At 35.9% G+C, this 27,073-nt stretch overlaps 1 protein-coding gene across 3 annotated transcripts in view; it reads left to right on the forward strand.

Annotated features, from left to right (window-relative positions):
* Akap6 (A-kinase anchoring protein 6) overlaps positions 1-27,073 on the forward strand; it is a 500,764-nt gene that overhangs the window by 212 nt on the left and 473,479 nt on the right. The window lies entirely within an intron of this gene.

Consider the following 27,073-nt stretch of genomic DNA (forward strand, 5'->3'; position numbering starts at 1 on the left):
CTAGTCGGTGTCTGCTAAGGCAGAGATTGGGGGATGTTTTCTGCTTAAAATGGCCTGGGGAAAGAAGGGTTGTTTTGCCTAAATCTGTTTTTCAGGCTGCTGGGTTAAGACAAAGGCCTGTAAGAGTCATACAGGAATCAAAATATAAAGAATTATTCTTGCTCCATCTCTGTATGTTATTTTTAGTGTTCTTATAGAATTTTTTTATAAACATGATGATTTTCTATTGAAAAGCCATGGATAAGCTCTAAAATGAGTAGTTTACAGTTTTTAAACATTGTAAGGATATATATTTCTTTTTTTATGGTGCAGAGCTAATTGGTCCCCTGTTTGTTCTTGTGATTAATGAAATAGTTATTGATTTTTAGTATGGAATTCAGTATTTACCTCGGTTGGGTTTCAGTTTCTTCATGGTAAGGAACGAATGCTGAATAAGCATTTGATACCCTGATGTGAAAGGGAATTTCTTGCATATTCTGGAAAGAATTTATTAAAAGCATAAAGACTTAAACAAAATGGAATTATTTAAGCCTTTTGATTTATGTGGTGGTTCTTCAATTCACGACCTCCATAGTTAGTTGAAAGACTGCCACAATATTTTTCTGTCTCTAGCTAGTTTCTAAAATAGCTGGAGTTCTTTTCAGGCTGACTTGTAACTGAGAAAGGAACAAGTCTCTTCTCTGCGGCAGTTGCAGTCAACATTAACCCTGAGGAGAGCCTCTGGAAGTGACAGTGGTGTTGCTATCTCTTGCTTAACTTTAACCAAAATCTGGTATGATGAATAAATATTAGAATCCTCAGTGATTGCAAGGTGTTTAGATCCTTGGACTCAATCATAACCCTGACTCAATTCTGAAACTCTAGATAAACATGTTATGTATCTTTTTCATCTCAACTCTTAGCTCAGTCTTTAGGTATCTTCATCATCATCATCATCATTTACATCATTTTTTTTCCCCTAAAAAATAGAGCCTAACACTGTCAGTACGGAGTAATGTGTTGCCTTTTGTTTTGGGAAATGAAATGGATTTCCCTAGTGCAACTGATTGCTACTGGGGAGAGAAAGGAGGAGGCACATGTCAGTTCAATTGATCAATATGTCCACTTAGAATCAGGGAGTGGTCTTGTGATTCTGTGCTGCCGAGTTGACAGTATTTATTTGAAAAGTCTCACAGGAAAGAATGGCAACCCTTGAGTTCCTTTTATTTTAGCCTATTTATTGAGCCTAAAACAAACATATCACAGGAAGTAGGAAAAGCAATACCTCTAGCCAGCTTGGAGGTTGTTTTTTTTTTTTTTTTTTTTTTTTTCTCAGAGTTGAGCATATTGGTCCCATTAGGCACTAGCCTGAGTGAAAGAGCTCAGATTTTAATTAGTTTGTTTATACTACATCACACACATGCTACTCTGTTTTTTAAGCTTATATGGCTGACATACAGCTATGTGAGATAGGAGAGGTCAGCTCAGCCTGGCTTTATCGCAAGCACTTAGGAGTATGAATTGATCACTGCCTGCCGTTTTATGTCGCATAATGTGAACAGAAAGCTCTGTTGGGACTGCTGGGTGTGAACACAGCTAAGTCGGCAGCTCTAAGGTGACAGGGAGGAGTGTTAGATGGTGATGGGGGAAGGGAAAGTATGTCTAGTGACTGGATTACAAGTCTGGAAAAAATCACTCCTTGCCCATTAGAATTCTTCTAAAGTATTACTTCCAATGAAAAGCAATGAAGAAAGACTTGTTTGGTAACATGAATTGCTAGGAGTAAAAAATAACCAAAGGCAGAATTTTAATGAGTTTTCTATTTGTTTAATTCTTGTCTCTTTTGTCTAACAGTGCTCTCAGTTGCTTCATCATCGGTGATTTATACAATTACTGGAAGTCGCAGAGGCCAGATTTCTTTAGGGCAGTGTTAGAAAAAGTGAAGTCATGCTTTGAGGGTGGGTGTGGGCTGACGCAGTTATCTAGTGGAATATCCTCCCAGTTCAGACAAGCCCATGATTCTCCTAACCCCCACAAGTATTCAAAATGCAGTTAATAGTTCTTCAACTTTATGCTTATGTGTTCTTTTGCTCTAAGAGAACAAAGCCCTGGTAATGAGAGCTGTCATCCAGGTCTTCTGTTTCTTCTTACAGCCTGTGCTGTTCTCTGATTAGCTGTGTGTCTTAATTACTGGCTAAGTCTATTTCAGTTGCTGTAGTTTTAATATATCCCCAAGGGGTAGATGGTGTGTGTGTGTGTGTGTGTGTGTGTGTGTGTGTGTGTACATGTGTGCACCCATTTGAGTAAGGGGAGAGATTTCTCTGGTTGCCTTTATTGGTGTCTCACTGAAATTTTCTAGAATTTAGAGAATTTTGTTTCATAATAAAAACTGAAAAATCAAGACTGTATTTATTGTATAGATCATGTAAACCTTACAAGAAGCTAATTTACACCATACTTACAGCTATGGTTTTCATACTAAATTACAAAGTTTCAAAGAAGTTAATTTTCAAGGAAGTTAATTCTTTGCTGATAGCTAGGCCATGGTAGAAATGATAAAATTAATAATCATATTAACCAACCACAGCTATCATTTATTCAGTTATTATTATGTATCAGTTATGGGACTAAGCTTTGTATGTATCTTTTTTTAATATTTATTTTTTAGTTATAGTTGGACACAATACATTTATTTATTTATTTATTTTTATGTGGTGCTGTGGCTTGAACCCAGGGCTTCCCACATGCTAGGCAAGTGCTTTACCGCTGAGCCACAACCCCAGCCCTGTATGTATCTTATTTAGTCCTTATAATGACATTATGAGGTACAGAGTAATAATCTTACTTTATAGGATTAGGTTCTATTATTTACATTTTGCAGAAACCGATTCTTAGGTTATGAACTTGGCTAAAGTCACATAGTTAATAAGTGTTTGGGTCAGGATTCTAAACCAGTGTAATCTGGCTCTGCATCATACATGCTTACTCACAGTCATCCCAGTTTTATGACATCTTAACTGTACATACCATACAGATCAGTCATCAACACTGTATTATATATACCCCACCCTTCCTCATTCTAATTGGAAAATCAGATTTCACATGTAGAACAAAATCTCATTTACTACATGAAGATCTATTTTCCTGTAAGGATGAATGTGAATCTTGGTCAAATGTGAATATTTACTCTTATCCTAGAGATTTAAGTAATGCAGAATCAATGCACAGACCTTTTGCCATGACTCTTGACATATCTTTTTAGCAGGACCTGTATGTGGAAAAAGCTACATAAATGAGTGTGGGCGTGATGGAGTGTCACTAAAAAGCATGTCTTAGACCTGAGTCATTAATGATTCAAGTTTGTTGTTCCTGTTCTATCAGCTACATATGTAGTGGCTCTGCTAACTTTAAGACATTTGCATTCTCTGGCAATACCAGGCAAGGAAGAGAAACAAACTTCTCTCACAGCATGGAAGGTGTGAAGGTGTGATCTGAATCTCTATCTCTTAAGTAAAAAACATAAAAAGAGACTTCTTTTTTTTCTGAATGTGTTAGTGGCTGAAACCAAAAGCTGTCTTCTGACCAAATATAAGAATGACAGTCTTGTGCAACATCCTGGAAGTCTTGTGTTTGAGGATAGATGATACAGTCATCTCTGCATCATCTTGCCCATCCCCAGCTATCCACGCCCAGTGTCATTACTGGGCTCTAAGGGCAGTTCTTTGTTTGAGTGTGGGGTTAATGCACATACTGACAGCACATTGATATTGATTCCAGAATGGTGAATACTTAGAAATATTATTCCACAGGGCTTATTAGCCTCTTGTAGGTTCTGGGAAGAAGTTAACCTCTATCCTAGCCTGTTCCAAGGAGGCTAAAGCTCATGCCTGCATGAGGTACAAGAATGAGAGACTGACAGAAAGCAAGAGAGCTTCCAGGTACAGTGACTATAGGAATTAGGTACCAATTAGGGAATAAAATAGTGGAATTTAGGGAAGTTGGGGATCCTGCTACATATCTCTGATGCCCTTCTATTTCCAATCCTAGAATCAGTGAAAGGCATTTTTTAAATTCTATGATTCAGTTCAACAAATATGGAGTATTCTATGTCCAGGCATTGTTAAGGAATACCACAATACATATGACATATACAAATCCTTTCCCCAACTACATTCTGTAAGGAGGGACAAAAATAAACAAATAAATTTGTATTAGAATATTTTCCTGTGTGATTCTGCAATGTATTTCTATTCACTTCTATTCCATGTGCTAGTAGATAAATCCATTATCTCCACAAATATGTAGAGGTACATATACATAAATGGTTCTATATGTTTTTGCTGTGTTGAATAAGAAATTTTATTCCTGCTTGAGTTGGATTAGAAGCTTACTGGGTGTAGATATGGCCAATATGGCAATTAGTGATTTTTTTTTGTTTAAGCTATTTTGAGAAATATAATTGCAATCATTCAAAAAGTGTATGTCTGTCTCATTTGACAAAACTGACATATAGTAAGACGAAATGCATGTTACAGACAATTAAGGAGAAATTTAGAAAATTTTAATGAAAGCCATTTCTCACATTTTTAAAAGCTACTTTTCTAGAGAGCCCTCTAAATCAAGCATTCTAGCTAACATGCTAGTAAAAGTGTGTACCACACAAGGTCCATCTAACCTGTGCATTTATCCTAGCATACCTTATAAACATCACTTCAAATGGGAACCATTCTTTAAATAATCATTTTAACTAATGTACTATGATGTATTTGCATGACTTTTTAAGGTACATATTCATGCAGATAGAGTATGTTCAGCTTGGTATGCCCATGTAGGGGAAAAAAAATCATTTGCAGATTGATTATTCCTCCTTCTTTGATGGCAATTACAAATACCCAGCTCTGTAGACAGCTTGTAAGTAAGAAGGCTTTTCAAAGACACATTACATTTTTATAGGACTTTGTCCATACTAACAGACTTTCAGGTATTTTGAATTAATAAGGCAGAAGATTTTTTCCTCTGTTAGTACATACCTGTTACTATCAGAATCCTTGAGTTGATTTTAATACTTGGTGACGATAAAGGAGAGACTTGTTTCCCTTGCAAGCCACCAGCTATGTTTTTCTTTGCTCTTCAGCCATAAGGCATTTTCTAGACTCCTTCAGCCATCTTGCTATGTGCTTGTGCCACAAAGGGGACAAGGGAAAGTTTCTAGACTCTTCCAGCCCTCTTGCTATGTACTATGTACTTGAGCCATAAAGGAAACAAGGGAGAGAGTATGGAACTTTAGAACATGATCTCAAACTGGCTAATGCATGAACTGAACCAGACCTAGAGCTTGTTTTGTATGGATCTAGGGCAGGGAGGCTTCATGGATGTGCTACCTGTGCAGTTGCATAGGGCCCTACACCTACAAGCATTTATGTGTGGTTTAATGCTTTGCTGTTACCATCTTTAAATTCTTAATAATTTTTGAATAAGAGGCTCTGCATTTTCATTTTACACAGGACTCTGTAAATTATGTGGCTTGTTCTGTATGGTCCTTTTGCATCCCCTATTGCCTGAGTCCTGTGTGTATTTTGAGTTTGAGTTTCCCTCAACTCCCAGATCTGGAAATATTCAAACAGAAATTGTGAAGCTTAAAATATAAGGGACCATCATTGTTAAAACAACCCAGAGCAAAATACCACCTGCCTCCTTGCCCCTTGGTAATTCAGCAGTGTGCACAGTGATCCAATGACATTTCTTTTATAGCCAGAGGGGGACATATTACATTATACCTGAAGATATTTGGTTGATCAGGCTTATTTGTCACCACTATTGCTTTCAGGGGAGAAATCAAATCTTCTTTGCCAAGCAAGGTAATTAACCATGTATTGGTTCAATGTTTATATTAATTTTCTTGCCCTTTGTTTACTATTTGATTACTTTTATCATCACCTTCTTTGTTTAACTCTCATTTAAATTACATAGCATATTTATTCTGGGTATTTTTTTTAGCACTGTCCTTTCCTCAACCCAATTCTCTCTCTCCAGGAGGCTGGGGATCCATAATTTGTGCTTATATTACTACAGAAGAGTTTGCTTTTTTTTTTTTTTTAAATTAGGAAGGGAATCATAGTCAATATTTATAATGAATCTTTCTCCAGCAAGGCAGTTTCAGTTATGCTAATGTTCTAAATTCCAGATCCACCATTTATAATTATGAGAAGCCAATGACTGGCTCCTGGGCCCTGCGGTAAGTGAAGCATTCTTACCCATCATATCACAGTGAGAAGTGGCTGCCTTACTCTATTAGTCTAGAGATTTGCAGACAGTGGTTAGAGAATTAATATGAAGGATGGTTTTTGTTGTACAGGAAAAGGATAAAAGGTAACCTTTTCTTCTTCTTTTGACTATGTCAATAAACGGGAATCTGACAAATCCATAAAGGGTACTTGTCACTGCTTGGAAGTCTGGAGTTTTTTGCAGGGAATAAGCCCCAAGAACACTTATTCTTTGTCCCTTAACAATTCTCATGCTCACCACATTTGCCATTGTACAAGCCATAAAACCAGCTATTTCAGATAATTTCACCAGTAGTTAACAATCAACAAAAGCATCAAATCTCTGTGCAAGATCATATGTTAAGGAGAAAAACAAAACACTTTATAAATAAGAACAACCCTAGGGACACACATGTACATTACTTGGAGAGTTTGTCACAGATTTAACACTATGTTATCTGGGTTCTGCTTGTTAATGATCCTAATTAATTCTTCTATTGTTCTGGATATACCCTGAGATGGAGCTTAAGGCATATCTGTGGTTGCCTATAACTTTCTGTTCTCTTCAACTTTTTGATTTCAATGTGTTTCTAATAACTCATTATCTTTGCTGGCCCACTCTCAGCTTTCCTAATCCTTAGTGCTTGTAGTTTGTTTCTATCCTACCTATTGTCACTGTCACCTTTTGGAACAGTTCTGATCCCACCATAGTTGTTCCTGCAAGAATCCTACCTCCTAAGGCTCTCCTCTCTGTGCCACTCTTAATTCCCATTACATTTCCATAAAAATAGCCCATCTAAAGCCAAATGACATTGCATCTCCTCTGATATGCTCCATGTGAAGTAATTCACTTGCATTTAGTTTTTAATGGTTAATTCAAATGTTGCCCTGTATTCAATCTGGTTTTCACGTTTGTGTGAATTAAAAGGGAATGACCCTTTAAAACTCACATTAGTTAGCCTTGTAGGTAGTCTATATGGGTAGCAACTGGAAATGACTGAAGTAGCAGGGCCACATGTGGTAGAAAAGGTGATCCAAAATTGAAAACAGGTGTGCAAGTGTAGTTTAAGAAAAAAATCTCTTGGTACTATTGTTAAATTTCACTTTTAATTAAAAATAAATAAAAATAAGGGGAGCAGTAATGAGAAGGTAAGCAACACAGCAAGAAGCCAGAGCAAAGCACATTTCTTCAGCATTGGCAGGGAGTGACATGTAGCTTCTTGAATACTATAGGGAAACACATGCCTCAGAGTGGCAGCTGATTGAATAGAGACAAATCTAAAAACAGAGGTAAAAATAAAAATGATCACAAAAACAGATGTCATTGCTCTGAGGATTAATAAAGAATCAGATTGGTGAATTAAGACACTAATTTAAAATAAATAATTAATAATAAGATTTTTAAACATTTGAAGTTTGTCTAGTTAAACTGAAAAGGAATAGATTGAGAGGCAGAGGACCAAGGAAAAGATGATATAATCAGCTTATGAAGAGACATATTTCACCAGTTATTTTTTGCTTTGAGAGTTTTCTCTTTTGTTCTTTGTTCTGGTTAATATTATTTGGTTTATTTGTCATGAAAGTGAATAAATCCATGTTTAATTTTACTTTTTGAAATAATTTTTTAAAAATATCATGGATATTTTTAAAAATATCATGGAAATTATGATCTCTGGCACAATGTTTTTCTCTGGTTCTTAGATCTTAACACCATTCTTGTCTAATTATCGTATATGCTAAAATACGCAAACAAGAAGTAAGTTGAGTGCTGTCAACAAACTTGATGAGAAAACAAAAGTGTTCCTTTTCAAAAATAAAAGAGAACCTCAACTGGAGATGAACATGCCACATTACCAAACCTAAAGTGATTTTTTTTTTCATTAGCTTGTACCGAATGAGACGTGTCCATTTTGAGTTTTGGACTACTAAAACCTAACAATTTACACATATGTATATAGACTGCTATTCTGTGGGCAGGAGATTTAGAGGTAGGGAAGTTAGGCAGGGAATGGGTAGTGCCTTGTGAGCAATAGTCATGATTCCCTTCTTGAATAATTCTCTCCTGATACTTTTTATCTATAAGCTGGATGAAAACAGCCTAGTAGGATTTTGAAGCTAGGTGTATCTACCTCTGCTTCTTAGTTCTTTAATTATTAAATCTGTGATCTTAAGTTCTTGGAGTCTTACTTTTCCCAAACATATAATAGGGAGAGTATCCATTTTACAGGATGAAATGAAGTTATTGGCTCAAAGAGGGCATTTGATCAATGAAAATTGTTATTATTTTACCTACTCACAAGTAGTGTGATAAAATTATTACTTCTCCAAGAAAAAAATGCAATTTTTCCAACTCAATCCTGAAAGCAAGCAAATAATTTTTAGAGCATTTGTTAGCAGAGAGAAAAGTGCTTTAGTATTTTAAATGTATAAAGTATAAATTTAATTGTATGAAGTATAAATTTAAAAGTATAAATGCTTATACTGTGCCAGCACATATATTCTTATTTAATTTTCTTTCCATGTTTAATGTTTCTCCATCACATTTATCACCATTTATTTATCACACATTTTACCTATTTATTGTTTTCTTCATCCTAGTATAATGTAAGCTGCACAAGGGCAGAATTTTTTGTGTTTCGTTCATGGATATTTTCTTAGCTCCTAGAATATGATATGTGCCTTGCATATGATATGTGCTCAATAAATATTTGTTATGAGAATAAATGAATCCACTTAACCCTAGAAAGAAATAATATGATCATATTCAATATATAGGAAATTAATTCTCTTTCGCAGTGGTCCTTTTCAAGGTGCTAAACACCCATGAGTGATTCTTGCTATTTCAAATAGTATGTCAAGAGGCCCTTTTGGCTGATGGTGAGGGCATTATGTTCCATCTGATTATTCTGAATTCTTCCACTGAGAGCAAGAATATTGTCTGGGTAGTACTGATGTCCTCTGCAGAGTTTCTGTGAGGGAGCTAGGTTTTGCAGGTCATTTAAAAGATATATTGATTCTTCTATTGGTGGTTGTCTCTTTCTTTCTCTCATTAATGAATTTGAATCTCCCTTAGGAACAAAGTTATTTATTTTTTTAATCTTTAAATTTTTAGCAATAAGTCTTAGGTCAATGGATTGGTAGATTTTCAAAGAAACTTCATTTAAAGCACCCAATAGGGAGAAGGATAAACCATTGTAGTCAGCCCTTCCCTATTACTATTAAAAATGCTCTAATGAGAAATAAAGCAAAACAGAGGAACACAATGAAACAATTGTTTGGCCAGAATATGAAGCCTCATATATGAAGAGAATAATGAATATAACTGATTTCTGCTATTTATTTTAAATTACCGGCAAACTCTTTTAGCAGTGGATATGTCTACAGCTGAATTTTGTACCAAAGGCATTCTAAAATGTCATGCTTATGAACTGAGTATTTCTTTCTCAGGAAGAGGTATGAGTTTTTTTTTTCTTGAAATTCAAACCATTTTGACAACATGCTATTTTTAAGTTGCCTTCCTCTTTAAGAAGACAAACAATATCCAAAAGCAATTAGAAAAACATCCTAGGATAAGGCAGTACTTTGGTTATATTTTAGTAGACTGAATAAGAAAATATAATGCCATTAAATTTTAAAACACACTGTTATGATCTTAAAATGTGTTCAATACATTTACTTTTATCAACCTCATCATGCTACATGATAAAAATTATGCCTCATGAGAATTTTCTTATATCTACAATACATGGCATAGCCAGTTGCAGGACACAAGGATATTTTATACCTCATTTACATAGGTTCTCCAAACCATTCACTTATTTAGCCTTGTGATTTTCAAAAAAGATTTTCCAAAGAATAGTTTAAACCTACTTAGTGCCTTTGTGTAGATAAAAACATTAAAATTTATTGTCCTGTTCTATTTAGGCCACTACAAAAACCACTAAAAATTGGGTAGTTTATAAACCACAGAAATTTACTTCTCAGTTTTGGAGGATAGAAAGTCCAAGATCAATGTGCTACAGATTTAGTGTCTGTTAAGTGTCTACATTTTGAATGACAGGTCAGACCTTTTAACTGTCTTTGCATGGTGGAAGGGATAGGGAGGGATCTCTCTTGGTCCTCCCTTATATGGGCACTTATTCCATTCATGAGGGTTTTGCTCCCATGTTCTGATAACCTCCCAAGGACCCCACCTCCTAGTACCATCATTGTAGGGATTAGGATGTCAACATGAATTTTGGGAACAAAAACTTAGAAAATAGGGTTTCTATACCATTTTAATTTTATACTTGTGTTTCATTAGTTTGAATTTCATAGAGTTCTTGGTGGTCAATATAAAATCAACACATAAGGTTCACTTAAACTTTCAAGTTACTATCTTTCACAACACTTTTTTTCCCTAGTTTCTTTGTCTTGCAAATTCATTCGTTTTTATTTTTTCTTCCTTTTTTTTAAAGCTACAATATGCACTCTTCAGTTAGTGCACTGGGTGAAATATTTGAGTCTCTTCTGTTAGATGTGGAATCTCTTTAGAAATTCACCCCATTGCTCCAGACATTCACATAAAATATGGTTGAATGCACTTTTATTAGGTTGAACCTTATGGAATTTATATTTTTGTGGTCAAAGATGGCCAGATATCAGCAGTTTCATGTCACTTAATCAAATAATTTGTTTATTGTCATACCAGTGTTAATCTTTACAATTTTTATAGCTCATTGATGAAAGTCCTTCTCTAAATAGCAAGTAAAGTATTGCAGAGTATTCAAGGGCATTGGTTAAAAAAAAAAAAAAAAAACAGATAGAGGATTGAATTCTGCTTTGTTGCTACCAACATGTGACCCTGGGCAAGTTGTTTACTTTTCTGAGTTTAGAGTCCTCATTTGTAACATGGATTTGATAATGCTTTCCTTGTAAGCTTACTGAGAATGGCCATGGCTCCCAGAATGGTGCCCAACATGTACTTGGAACTCAATAAATAATCATGATGCTGTTACTAGCATAGTGCTCTTCAATCATCAATATTTAAATGTTTAGCTATTAAAACAAGTAATTGTACCTTTATAGATTAGAAGAAAATAGTTATGAGAAGGGGCAGATTCCTGAGGTGTCCTTCCAGTAATGTGACTTGGGGTTATAGCTACTAGAGCTGATATGATTTCAAAAAGGTTTCCAAAGGACAATTTTGGGGAGAATAAGAAGATTGTCTTTCATGTCATCCTCAGGTAACTATTTCTGGAACTATAATTCCCATAATTTGTCTGGCATTTGCAAATTTACTTCAACTCTTCCTCTTCTTATTTTTCATTTTTTTGAGAGAAACAATAACAAACATCTATTAAGAAAACCACAAACAGTTAAGTTTTTATGTGATGATAACAAATAGACTTTACATTTTATTTCTGTAAAATTCTTTGAACTAAAATTAATTTATGAAGTTAAATGTTCACAAGTGTTCTATATGCTTAATCCTGACCACTAATCAAGTTTAGTGTTTTATTTAGTCTAAAATTACTTTCATGGGATTATCAGTCTAGTCCCAGATAGGAAGAGACAAATCTTTCACTTTCTTCCTTTTCTCTAGCTGCTCTATGTTTTTTGATGGTTATCCCTACAGAGAAGAAAAGTGTTGATAACTTTTAAATTTGGATTTCTAGGTTCTGATTATTTTTCCTGAGATTCAAACTTACATGCTTCTGCTTTCTTATGTTTCCTCCTGAATCTTCCAGACACCTTTACTCTGCACAACTCAAATAATATCATCTTCTCCATTCTAAACCTGTTCCTTTCTGAACTCCCTATCTGGAATGAAGCATTGTCTTCAATCCTATCCTTCAAGGTAGAGACAGGAAGTCATCTTCAGCCCTCTCAAGATATGTTGAATTGCCATTTTGTCTTGTTTCTAAGTCTTTGGGATTTGGTGAAAATGAACTTAGGATCAGTCCATATAATTTTTTATTGTGTGACAGGTTGGGTCATGTTCCTCCACCTCCTGACTTCCCTTTTACTAAACCATAGACCTGATATGAGTAGACAGTTCTCTCATGGAAATCCCCAGTATCTTTTTAGCTGATCTCTAAACCTTTTCCACCTTAAAGTCTGTGTCCAGGACAACTTCAGCAGCCACTGTGGCTGGTGCACTGTGGTGAAGAGGGGGAGAAAATACAAAGTTAGTGTACTGGATGGGGACTCTACTAAATAAGACCTGTTGTTCAACACAGAAAGTTTGTTATTAGTTAAAATTTTAAATAAAAGCTAATCTGATCAGAGAGTTCCCAACACTGATATGTTAAGTTACTACCTCCTGACTTGGGGGATTACTTACTCTTGACTTTAGCACCATAATGTATTTCTTTTTTGTGGGCATGATTCTTATTTGTCTTCTGAATTAATTCTGTAGACAAGAGCCATTTTTAACTCTGAAGCCCACAATGCTGGCATTACTATTCGCAACAATGTTTAAACAGCAACATTTTTTCCCCTCAAAGATTCAGAGGACTGATTCTCACAGGAAGACAGGTGGGATATTGGTGAGCTTAGGCTTGTAGTTAGTTAGATCTTCCGAGTTCAAACCTTAGTCCCGTTACCTACTAGCTCTGTATGTAGGGAATATTGCCTAACCTTTCTGGGCCCTGCTTATCTTTATAGTACCTACCTTATCAAGTACTGTGAGGCTTAGAAATAATGTGTGTGAAGCACCTAGTACAATTTCTGGGATACAGGAAATACTCAGGTGTGGTCAGCGGAAACTGGGTTACTTATGATAGTGGTCTATCTCTTTACCTGGCTCTCATTTTAGGAGAATTTTTATTCTACTTTCAGACCTGTGGTATATAAGTGGTCAAATAAATCTTGTGCTAGCATCTAGTCCAATTCTCCTGCTTTTCCCTGAATTGTACAGGAACAATCATATCACATAACAACTTTACATGAATTTAGAAAACTAGCAGTAGTTCTGCCTGTCAACTTGGCTCTTGCTACATACCCTATCCAAACCCCAGGTCCTTTTTAAAGCTTTTGCTCATTCCTCCAACTCTCTGTGGTTATAAGCTTTCTTGAATTCTTAAAGTAATTTAATGATTTTCATCATGATTTACTACTTATTTATACTTCAATTTTATATCACATTTTTGCTCTAAGTAATTAGAAACACTGCTGATGAAGGCAACTCTGGCTGTTATTGCATTCCTCAAGAAATATGGAATAATGTTATTCATAGCTGGCCCCTGAAAAACTTGGAAAAGTGTAATTTGGCCTACTCTCCCTGTGTTCTGGGTCCTTTCTACTGCTCATAGATGTCTGGAATCTGTTCCCAGAGCCTGTTATCAAGCCTGTCTTCAAAGGCAATGCCCCAAGATTTACCCACACACTATTGTCATTATTCTGGATGAAATGTTCTGGGAGCTGTCTATACAAGTGGGAAAATATAAGACTGAGGGATTCTGTTCAGTGTCCTGCATGTACACCAATCAAATTCAGCATGCATTGATTGAATACTTACACAGTGACCACAATTGTGCAGGATATACAAAGCTGATCAATTAGTGGTGAAGTCAGAGAAATTATAAAACTATCTAATTATTTCCAGTAAGTACAAAGTACTGTGGAGTAGTAGATGAGGGCTCAATTAATTCAGTCAGGATTCTGGGTCTAAACAGAAGGTAAATTTGACCTGAACCTGGAGGAATGACTATGGTTCCAGTTGGTGGGGTACAGAACATTCCTGAGTACAAGAGCCTACCACATAAACTAGCATATCATAAGAATAGATGTAAGGAAGCTGGGTGCAGTGGCACAAACCTATAATCCCAGCTATTCAGGAGGCTAAGGTGGGAGGAGCATAAGTTCAAGACCAACCTTGGCAATTTAGTGAGACCCTGTCTCAAAACAAAAGTAAAGGCAGGCTGAAGTAGTTGTGATTCAGTGATAGAGTGTCCCTGAGTTAAATTCCTAGTAACACAACATACAATCCCTAATACACACACATACACACACACACAAAATAAATAAATAAATAAAAAGGAAGGAAGAAAGAAGGAATGTATATAAGGAAAATGATGGTGTACAGAGTAAATATTTAGGAGAAGGCTCAGGGAAGCTTGGACAGGAATCAGAAGGGTTTTTCATGAAATGGCTATGTAAAAAGAATATTTCTATATCTAGTTTTATATTTCCCATCTAATTTGAGGAAAATGTTTCCATAGGAAAAATTTGGGGACCCAATGAATAATAAAAATCATAGCTAAAACTCATAATATTGTAAATGGAAATTTCATATTTTAAAATGTGCATTACTTCTCTAACAGGTTCAGTGTGTATAATCTATTGTACACTCAAATATTGAAATGTTCTATATGGTTAACTTCATGTATTTCTCATACAGACTGAATATATAAGCAGACACAGGGGCAATATACCTATTCTTAGGGCACAAAATACATAGGGAGCTTCAAATGTGACTTCTCAAGAACTCTATGGGGTATGAAGGATAGACATTTAAAAATTCCTTAAGCCATTTTTATCACACCCAATTTTCAGATTCTTTCTGAAAATCATAGCAGCCACCCAAGAAATCTGAGGTAGTAATAGTTACTCTTCTATAACCTTGGTACCAAGTTTAATGAATACAAGTCTCAGACCAAATTTTGCCACACATAGAAATATTTAGCAGATTAGCATTCATTAGCAAAACAAGCACAAAACATTTTATACAGATTTGGGAGCTTTTAGCAGGGTGGCATTCACTGGTTCAGCCATCGGGGCCAATTCTGAACCTGCAGGAAGATGTCCAGTTTCAGAAGGACATAGAGGAGGTTCACCGGTGCATAACCCAGAAAAAACAAAACAAAACAAAAACAAAACAACAACAACAAAAAAAAACCCCCCACAAAAACTGCACCTGCATCCAGCATTTTATTATACCCAAATCAAAGCATATTTTTTACCAGTTTGGCGCTATTATACAAGATTCAGACTGTCCAGAAGTAAAAGGACTGAAAATAGAAGAAGCTATGCCTTTGTGGAATTTGAGTCTGAGGATGTTGCCAAGATAGTTGCTGAAACAATGAACAACTACCTTTTTGGTGAAAGACTCTTGGTATGTTGTTTTGTGCCACCAGAAAAAGTACATGATGAACTTTTTAAAGAGTTTCACTTTATCAGGGCTCTGATCTCATTAGTCCATCAAATCAATTAATCCATTAACTTGATGGACTATTGGGAGATGGGACCTGGTTGTAGAAAATAGGTCAAGGGTTATCTTCTCTCCAACTCTTGGCCCTCATTCTGTTTTCTGGCTGCCATGAGCTGAGTAACGTTCCCCCCCACCATACCCTTTCACCATGTTTCTGCCTTGGAGTCTGCTGGCCATGAACTGAATCCTCTGAAATGATGAGCCAAAATCTTTCTTCCTCTAAGTTATTCTTACCAGGTATTTTGGTCACAGCAATAAAAAGTTGACTAATATCCATAACAGCAATGATGTCTTTTTCCTTTTATTGAGTGCTCTTGTGTCTTAGGCTCTATGTTGAGAGTGCTTCATACACGCTAACTCAAATCGACAACAAACTTATTTAAAAGGTAGTTGAAGGAACAGACTAGCCAGAACTTGGTTTTTGCATGCCATTCTTCAATAAAAGAATCAAGGCTTTGAGTGCAAAGTGGTTTATTCTAGGGCCAGGGCAGGGAGAAGTTCAAGGCAAGAAAGAGCGTCATAAAATTTGAGAAAGTAAGGGAGTATTTAAAAATAAAAAGAATAGGCACTTCAATGGGGGACAGGAGCAAAGCTGAAAAAGCTTCAACTGCCCAAATCTAATAAATAATGTAGCATTGAGTTATAACTTAAAGTATAAAATAAATAGTGCATGAGTACATGCACTATTAAAAATAAGTGATTGAATAAATAAATAAATAGGGTAGAAGAGACAAATCTTGGTGCTTTTTTTTTTTTTTTTTTAACCAGGGATTGAACCCAAAGGTGCTTAACCAATGAACCACATCCCAGTCCTTTTTTATATTTTATTTAGAAACAGGGTCTCTCTGAGTTGCTTAGGGTCTTGCTAAGTTGTTGAGGCTGGCTTTGAACTCTGGATCCTCCTGCCTTAGTTTCTTGAACTGCTGGGATTACATAGGTGTGCACCACTGCACTGGCTGAGACAAATCTTTACTGAAGAATTCCAAATTATGTACGTAAATACTCCCATCTTTAGGAGGAAAAGCTTACCTCCCCCTGAGGATAGACTAGACTTAATGACTTGCTTTCAAAGAACAGAGTATGGAAAGGAATAAATAATAACTTCACAATGGAGAAGCATGGCAAACATGACCTTAAGCAAGTGGTGAAGATTAATATCACCAATGATGGTAGTGAATATCCTATACCCCTTATATAATGTGATGAGATAGGTGCTTCATACTGATGATATTCTTCCTCCAAATCTATAACCACATTCTAATCATGAGAAAAATAGCAGGCAAATTCAGCTGAAGGATGTTCTTCTACCTGATACCTAGCTTATATTCCTCAAATCTTCATGGTTATGAAAAATAAGAAAAGCCTAAGAAGCTATTGTTGAGGAGACAAAGGAGAGAGGTTAACTGAATCCATTTTAAAATGTTTTACTATGTATTTTCATGGGGTTCTCCCATGATAATGTTGGGTCTTGGGACAGAAAGAAAGCATTAATGGAAAAACTGGTAATCCAAATAAAGTGTAGATTTAATTAATGTAATGTGCCAAGATCAGTTTTATGGTTTTTACACACATACTTTGGTAACACGATGTTTTACCAATAGATGAAACATAGTGAAGAGTATTATGGGAATTTTCTGTATTATCTCTGCAACTTTTTTGGAAATTTAAAATTATTCCAAAATAAAGTTTATTAAATGAATGAATGAACACAAGTACATATACACACACACACATTAGTAGTTTTAAATTTAAAAAGCAATATAAGCTTATATTAAAAAAGCAGAATATCATAGAAAATTTTAAATTCCCTTCTTCCCTGAGTGGGAACTCCCAAGTCTACACCATTCCAATCTCACAGGTAAATAGTTCAACAATTTGGCATGAATCTTCCCAGATAACTTCTATGTTCTATAGGTAGATGCTTTAAAAGTATATAATCTTTCTTTTTATTCCGTTCTGTGACTTATATTTTTTGTCAACTGAGCACTAATCATAAACTTGGTTTTGAGATAGATTGTAATGATTTTCCAGGCGATTTTTTTTTTTTCAGTGTTGGGAACTGAACCCAGGGCCTCATGCATACTAGGCAAGCACTGTATCACTGAGTCACATCCTCAGTTCTCCAGGTGATTTTTTAAAAAATATTTGTGAGAGAGTATTACTTCCCCAAAGGTATTAAACAAGTCCATACTTTAAGCCTTTTGACTATACTCTTTATAGATTTTAAACAGTTTTTCCTTTCTTTCTTCTAGTCTAAAAAAATCTTCTAGGCATTTCTGAATTTTTGTTACATTATAAAAACATATGATCTAAAAATATTACATGGTTTTTATGGATTTTAAAAAATGAAGACTAAAACTTATTTTTCATTTAGAAAAATATAAGTAGGAAAGAAGTCTATTGTTGACCATATTTAAACTTTGTAGATGGATGCTAGCTAAAGTTGTTGGTGATAGAAATTGAATATATGTATGAATGTACACACCCATTGCAAACACACAATTTTTTAAAGGCATTACTTTACTGCTGGCTCAGTAATGATTAGAATTGGAAACTCTGATTATCTGAACTCAGAGCCAAAGAAATAACTAATTTGAATAATTATATGTTTAAAAAAATTCACCTTTCTTCACAGCACTGACAGAGCTGGAATTTGAGTGTAGGTCTACCCACCCTGAGTGGGTAGCCTTGCTGTAGAAGCTGTAAAGTTACACAGCTGTGAACATTGGATACTGTGCAGTCTTGAAAGACTGTATGTGTTTGTCATCTCTGTGTGTGGACAGGGATGTCAGCATGCTCCTCAGACCTTTTTTCCTATCATAGCCAGTTCTCTCCCATTCTTTGCGTAGATTGTAATAATCTTTCTTCGGTCAGCCTTGCTGTGCCATTTCCAGCTTTCTATTTTTCAACCAAAGGCTGGTGATTCCTTGTGGAAGAAAGTGAAGCTAAGTGACAAAAATCCTTTCTATGTCCTACCTCCCTGGTACAAATTGACAAACTGGGGCATCTCTCTTAGATAAAATCCTTTTTCTGGATTTTATGGAAAGAGGCTGATTTGGAGTTAGAAAGAAATGTGCCTGCTCCCTGCTTTGCCCTGTGGCTATGTGACCTTGGACAATTTACTTTAAACTTGCTATTTTTAATTCCTTACTCTATGAAATGGAAGATGATTATAATTAGATACTTTTTAGTATTAAAAGATAATGCAGGTGAAGTCTGTGTAGCATGGTTTCTGGCCTAATAAATACCTGATGTAGAAAGTGGCAATAGTAACTTCTCTCTACTCAGAGCCAATGCATCTTCTACGGTTTATCTAGATCTTAAACTTTTCTTATTACTTTGGCTCCTTTCTCTATCTATTAATATACTCAAATATCTTCTAGGTTAGAAACAATAGAACCAAAACCTCTCCCTTGATTCTGCCTTTCTTCCTTATTGTTACTCCATGCATCTTTTCTCGCAGCCAACTTCTTTTTGGCAGAGTGGCATATTCTGCTTCACTTTGGGCAGCCCCTTGACAAAAACAACCTGGAATCCAGGCTTGGCTCACAACTGTAATCCCAGTGATACAGGAGGCTGAGGGAGGAGGATCCAATTTGATGACAGCTTCAGTAACTTAGCAAAAGCCCTGTCTCAACAACAAAACCCCTAGATTCTGTGCTGTCACCAAACTTGCCAGTAAGATACCCCTGAAGTGAACATGTGCTTTAATTACCTAGCATCCTTACCCTCCTGGTGACAGTGTACCATCTCAGGGAGCTGCCATTCTCCATGAATCTTGATGTAACTTCAGTTCAGGTGCCCAGCTTTCTCCCAGCCCAGAAGTAGACACAAGACCCCAAGTCAGGTCAAGCCAGCATACTGCGGGAATGACAAATGGTGAGTTTTTCCTTCTTGCTACTGAAATCTCCCTGAACAGTCTCTGCTTTCCTGTCTTTTTCATAGACCAATTCTTCAGTTTTTCCCCTTGGAATCTGTGATCTACCTCATATTCCTTCAAAACATTTCTTTTTGCTTACGTCACAGGGTTGGTTCTATGGCTTACAGTAAAAGAACTCTAATAAAAGTCTTTAATTGATAAATTAAAAAATATTTATTTTTTAGTTGTAGTTGGTTGGACACAATACCTTTATTTATTTTTATGTGGTGCTGAGGATCGAACCCAGGGCCTTGTATGTGCTAGGCGAGTGCTCTCGCTGAGCCACAACCCCAGCCCTTTAATTGGTAAATTAAAGGGAAATATTTTAGTCCTTTTATAATATGTTTCCTAACACTGCTGATCACTTGTCCTTGCAACTTTCTGTTCTTATAAATCCTGCAGTGATGCACTGTCCTGGTTCTTCTATTACATTTCTACCTGATAATTCTTAGTCCCACCCTGCCCCAAAACCCACTCCTTTAAAATGTTTCCCAGGCTTCCTCCCTTGGTTTTGTTCTTATACTAACCCAGGGGTTCTTAAATGTGCCACAGACCCTTTGGCATGAGAAGGAGACCCATTAATTACTTCTCTGGACAATGTTTCGAATGCATTGAATAAAATGCACAGAAATATAAAGGAAAGTAATTATATTAAAATGCAATTGTCAAGGGCTGGGGCTGTAGCTCAGTGGCGGAGCATTTGCCTAGCATATCTGAGGCACTGGGTTCGATCCTAAGCACCACATGGAAATAAACAAATAAAATACAGACCTGCTGTCCATATACAACTACAAAAAAAAAATTAAAAAATGCAGTTGTCAAAATATCTCTAAATATTGTGATACAGTAATATGAGAGTTTTTAAATTAGCCCACAAAATAATAATATCTAATGGTGGGTCTAATCACCACCATAATTTTGAAGCAGTAATTTCAAGATATCTTTAATAACTGAAGCGGTTTTAAAAATGTCTGAGGTTTCTATTGGTGATTATAGGTATTGTGATTTAATCACAGATACTGTTAATACTTCTGGTACTTATTGCCTTTATTTATAATTGAAGGTAATTGAGGGAAATTTCACTTAGTGAAAACAGGTTGTAATTTTCTCTTATTTAAGTTCTCATACTCCCTGAATTCTATCTGCAGAACTCTTAGAAGTCCAAGGACTCAGTTGAAGAATCCCTGATTCAGCCCTGTCTAGGGGTTCTCATCTATGCCTATGCTTACTGCTACTATTCAAATCCTGAAGACTCAAGATTTATTTTCAGCAAGGATTTCTATGTTCAGAGGTCTTCTGCTGTATGACCCATCGGCAGCTCCTCATCAACATGTCTATACCTGAATTTACTTTTACACCTTTCCTTTTTCCCAAGCGTTTCTCATCTCTCTCCCGTTCTGTGGTTAAGTTCCAGTATTGTTTTCTTCCATTCATCCTCCACACTGCTGCCAGAAGGATCATCTAAAAAGCTGGCATGTTCCAAATTTGAGCATATAATTTCCTTAGATAAGACCTTTCAATGACTCCTCCTTGCCAACAGGTTGAAATTGAAAGTTCTTTTCAAGTTATCAAAAGCCCTCCATAGGAGATGCCATGGCTTCTATCTCTTACCATATTCCTCTCTCCATCCTCTGTTCTGTCTCTGTCTTTTGCTGGCACAACTTGCTTTAACCTTATACACATATTTGGAACTTCCTGAATGTCCCTTGATTTTTTTATGCCCAGAAACTCTTTACACAGTCTGTTGTATGCCTAACCTTACCCACCTACCAATTCTTACTCATCTATCAAGACTAGGCCCAAGTGCCTTATCCTAGGAAAGCGTCTATGATAACTCACATGTGTCTCACATACAGTTGATGACTCCTCCCTTCTTTTTGTGCTTGAACCTAACATATGCCTCTGGTGAAGTTCATATTACACCGAATTACCACTATGTATTTATATATTTCTCTTCTCTATTAAGGTATAATTCTCTTGATGAAAAGGACTCTATTTTATCCTCATAATATATTTCTAGCTCCTAGCAGAATATAGGTTCTTGCCATATAGCCCTTGTTCCCAAGAAATATTTGTTGACATATTTATTGTTACTTAAGAAATAACTATTATGTGACTCACACAGAGAGTAAATTTATTTGAGAGGATGAGAGCAAATTAATGAATCTCTTCCATTATAAATTTAGGACAAAATCTTAGTCTCACTGTATAACATAATTGGACTTCTCTGGTGGAGAAACTGGGTCAAGTAACTGTTGTAGTGCAGAAAAGATGAAATTGTAGATTTTTTTTGAAATTTAAAACTGGTATAAGTTTCTGTATATAAAATCCCAGCCAACCATATCTGTTTTAAGATATTGTTTTAGCTAGATGTATTATTATTATGTGTGATATTGTTCTTTTCTCACATATCTATAAATATTTATCTGAGTTGAGGTTAGATTTACTGTAAGTGGAAACTCTTAGAGAAAACCCCCAAAACTCAGAAATATTTGTGGGTCTTTACTGCAGACTTATGTTTAAGAATTTAGAGGTAGAATTACTGCATGGGAAACTGTCTTATAACATCCAATTAAATCATGGCTGCTACTAGCCCATATAACACTTTTATGGGAAATAGAAAAAGACATCCCTTACTCAAAACACTTTACTTCATCTGTAGGAAATTGTCATAACAGAATGGCTTTATTAGAATAGGGTGTCTTCCTGTCATTGTTTGGAAAACCACACTAATAAATATGCAGATATATGGTATCTTTGATGCAAAGGACACCTCCTTTGAAGTAATGACTTTGTATAATGCATAGCCTGCATTGTGGTATATATGGCAACCTTAGCCATGGAATTCTTTTTTTTTTTTTTTTTTATTCAAAACATTACAAAGATTTCAGAATCACATCGGTTACACATCCACATTTTTACATAATACCATAATAGTAACTGTTGTATTCTGCTACCTTTCCTATCCTCTACTATCCCCCCTCCCCTCCCCTCCCATCTTCTCTCTCTACCCCATCTACTGTAATTCATTTCTCTTCTTATTTTTTTCCCATTCCCCTCACAAGCTCTTATATGTAATTTTGCATAACAATGAGGGTCTCCTTTCATTTCCAAGCAATTTCCCTTTTCTCTCCCTTTCCCTCCCACTTCATGACTCTGCTTAATGTTAATCTTTTCCTCCTGCTCTTCCTCCCTGCTCTGTTCTTGGTTGCTCTCATTATATCAAAGAAGACATTTGGCATTTGTTTTTTAGGGATTGGCTAGCTTCACTTAGCATAATCTGCTCTAGTGCCATCCATTTCCCTGCAAATTCCATGATTTTGTCATTTCTTAGTGCTGCGTAGTACTCCATTGTGTATAAATGCCACATTTTTTTTATCCATTCATCTATTGAGGGGCATCGGGGTTGGTTCCACAGTCTAGCTATTGTGAATTGTGCTGCTATGAACATCGATGTGGCAGTATCCCTGTAGTACGCTCTTTTGAGGTCTTCAGGGAATAGTCCGAGAAGGGCAATAGCTGGGTCAAATGGTGGTTCCATTCCCAGCTTTCCCAGGAATCTCCATACTGCTTTCCATATTGGCCTCACCATTTTGCAGTCCCACCAGCAATGTATAAGAGTACCCTTTTCCCCACATCCTCGCCAGCACTTGTTATTGTTCGACTTCATAATGGCTGCCAATCTTACTGGAGTGAGATGGTATCTTAGGGTGGTTTTGATTTGCATTTCTCTGACTGTTAGAGATGGTGAGCATTTTTTCATGTACTTGTTGATTGATTGTATGTCCTCCTCTGAGAAGTGTCTGTTCAGGTCTTTGGCCCATTTGTTGATTGGGTTATTTGTTTTCTTATTGTTTAATTTTTTGAGTTCTTTGTATACTCTGGATATTAGGGCTCTATCTGAAGTGTGAGGAGTAAAAATTTGTTCCCATAATGTAGGCTCCCTATTTACCTCTCTTATTGTTTCTCTTGCTGAGAAAAAACTTTTTAGTTTAAGTAAGTCCCATTTGTTGATTCTTGTTTTTAACTCTTGTGCTATGGGTGTCCTATTAAGGAATTTGGAGCCCGACCCCACAATATGTAGATCGGAGCCAACCTTTTCATCTATCAGACGCATAGTCTCTGATTTGATATCAAGGTCCTTGATCCATTTTGAGTTAACTTTTGTGCATGGCGAGAGGAGGGGATTCAGTTTCATTTTATTGCATATGGATTTCCAGTTTTCCCAGCACCATTTGTTGAAGATGCTATCCTTCCTCCATTGCATGCTTTTAGCCCCTTTATAGAATATAAGATAGTTGTAATTTTGTGGATTGGTTTCTGTGTCCTCTATTCTATACCATTGGTCCACCCGCCTGTTTTGGTACCAGTACCATGCTGTTTTTGTTACTATTGCTTTGTAGTACAGTTTGAAATCTGGCATCGCTACACCTCCTGATTCACACTTCCTGCTTAGAATTGCTTTTGCTATTCTGGGTCTTTTATTTTTCCATATGAATTTCATGATTGCTTTATCTATTTCTACAAGAAATGCCGTTGGGATTTTGATTGGCATTGCATTGAACCTATAGAGAACTTTTGGTAATATTGCCATTTTGATGATGTTAGTTCTGCCTATCCATGAACAGGGTATATTTTTCCATCTTCTGAGATCTTCTTCTATTTCTCTCTTTAGGGTTCTGTAGTTTTCATTGTATAAATCTTTCACCTCTTTTGTTAGGTTGATTCCCAAGTATTTTATTTTTTTTTTGAGGATATTGTGAATGGGGTAGATGTCCTCATTTCCAGTTCAGAAGATTTGTCGCTGATATACAGGAATGCCTTTGATTTATGCGTGTTGATTTTATATCCAGCCACTTTGCTGAATTCATTTATTACCTCTAGTAGTTTCTTTGTAGACCCTTTTGTGTCTTCTAGGTATAGGATCATATCATCCGCAAACAGTGATAATTTAAATTCTTCTTTTCCTATTTTTATGCCTTTAATTTCTTTCGTCTGTCTAATTGCTCTGGCCAGTGTTTCGAGAACTATATTGAATAGAATTAGCCATGGAATTCTATTTAGTATTCTCTTCTTGTGTGTGGTTTTGCTCCCAGTTACTTATTATTCAAAAGATGGTGAAGATGAAAAACAAAAAATATTGCACTTTACTGATAGGGAGAAGAAGCTAACTCACAGCATATCCAAGTAACCCTGGAGCCACATCTAGACCATTGTCTCCTACAGAAATGAAGTGGCATCAAAGAGCACTCTGTCTAGGCTTTTGCTTATCTGGTTTGAAAACTATAGCCTTAAGGAATCTGAAACACCAAGTGCTTTAGTTATGGCACCACAAAAGGAACATCTTCAGCTCTCTGCTTCTTCTTCTAAAACTCTGGGACAGATTTCCAAGTACATATTTTAGGACCACAGTAAAGCATCAAAAATTGTGGCCAAAATATGATCTTTGCTACTTTTAAAATTTTCTTGGTCTAGAAATTGAAATTCCTCTTCTTGTGCAAATCCTGGACTTGATGCTCAATATAGGATGCCAGAAAACTCTTTGTTCTCTGGTTAAAAATGAACCATTGCTTGTTTTCTCATAAACAACAAAATTTTTGACCTAAAAGAATTTGGATATTCTTTGTTTCCTTTTTTTTCCTTCTGTGTTTAGTCTCTGAACTATGTGTTGAGGGGTTGGAGGGTGGTATGTATTGAGCCAGAGCAATTTATTCCAAGTATGTTCTGGTTTTTAACCTCTCAAGAGGATTGTCATTACAGGAGATTCCAGTAAAATTTGGGGGTTGGATTGAACATTCTGAGTAGAAGTTCTGTTGGGGTTAGTGGAAAGGAAGGAAAACTATGGGATGTGAGATAGTTAAAAAGATGTGGGATAGCATGAGAAGTTCATTAAGGATCAATTATCACATAAGGCTATATTTTTGTTTGTGTGTGTGTGGTGACCAGTGATAGTAAAGATTTGAATGAATCACCCTGGGACTGATTGGCCTTGAGCTCTGGTATTATATTATATTTTGAGGTCCCAGGTGCAGAAGTTTAGAGAAACAGCAGCTGGCAGGCTGAACCCAAAGCTAGGGTTGGCTCAGGAACTGGCCTTAGATGGATGCAGACTTCCTTCCATAACAATAACTCAGCTGGCACTCATTGGATTCTAAGGCTTGGTTGGGAATTAAAGGATCCTTGCTTCTATAGAGCGGCAACAAAACAAAACACATACCTAATATAAAATGAAGTAGGATAAACTGAGTGCTAAGGTGGAGTGTTATCTGAACAGACAAAATCTTGAAGGAGTGCAGTATAAAAAGCAATTTGCCTCAGGGCCTGGGGTTGTGGCTCAGTGGTAGAGCAATTGCCTCGCATGTGTGAGGCACTGGGTTTGGTCCTCAGCACTACATATACATAAATGAATAAAATAAAGATCCATCAACATCTAAAAAATATTAAAAAAAAAAAGAGCAATTCGTCTCACTGAGAAGAGCCTTTTCACAAGAAGTTGGTCTTTAGAAGGAACATTTTTCTGCTTTTCCCGGTTTTGCAAGGAAACATCCTCATTAAAAAAAAAAAAAGAAAGAAAGAAAGAAAGAAATATAAAATATACATAAGAAGCAGGAAAAAAAGGTATACTCTAAGAATTTTTTTTTTAATTTTGAAATAATTTTTTACAAAGGAGTTGCAAAGGTAAAAGTTGTCCCGTGTATATTTTCACCTGGCTTCCTTTAATGTTAAAATCTGACATAACAATGGTATATTTTTCAAAGCTAAGAAATTAACATTGGTACATTACTATTAACTAAACTATAGACCTTTTCAGATTTTCTAAGGTCCTCCATTAATGCCCCCTTTCTGTTCCAATATGCAATCTAGGATTCTACATTGCATTTAGTTGTCATATGCCTTAGTCTCCTCCTGTTTATGACAATTTCTTTGTTTTTCCTGGTGTTCTATGACCTTGATACTTTTGAAGTTTAGAAGTCAGATATTTTTCAAAATGTTTCTAAATTTGAGTCCACTGTTTCCTTCTCATAGTCTGAGGTTACAGAGTTTGGGGTGAATACCACAGCAGTGATGTGCCTTTCTTATCACATCATATCAGAAGGCCCAAAACATCCACACAAATAATTACTGGTTATTTTAACCTTGATCACATGCTCAAGTGGTGTTTGCTAATAAGGTTACTATTTTTACTATTTTTCCTCTTCCATGCTATATTCTTTAGAAGAAAGTTCAGCCATACTTAATGGGAGAGAAATTGAGTACCATCTTTTAGAAGGAGGTCTGTCAGACTCTTTGGGCATATATTAAAAGTACCACAGTTATTGGTAAATCTGGAGGTGGGGGGAAATAAATAAATAAATAAATAAATATTTAAATTTTATACCAATAAATTTAATGATATAGATGAAATTTCCAGAAAGTTGCAAAGTACCAAAGTTTATTCAACATTAACTAGATAATAGAGTGTATCCCTATGCTATTTTAAGTGGGAGATATTTTGAGGCTATGCATATATCTTCTTTTTTAAAAATTTTATCCACTGATTACAACATTAATCAATAGATTTTGCCTATAGCAGTTATTACTGTGGTGTTATGATGACGATTTTTAATTTTCCTTATTCTTCTGCATTTATTAATTTGATTTTTTTCCCTGTAATGATTATCTGCTATTTTTCCTGCTTCATTTACTTATCCAATCATTTATTTATATCAGTTTAGACTC

This window comes from Callospermophilus lateralis, chromosome 3 (assembly GCF_048772815.1).
Source record: "Callospermophilus lateralis isolate mCalLat2 chromosome 3, mCalLat2.hap1, whole genome shotgun sequence".
Taxonomy (NCBI): domain Eukaryota; kingdom Metazoa; phylum Chordata; class Mammalia; order Rodentia; family Sciuridae; genus Callospermophilus; species Callospermophilus lateralis.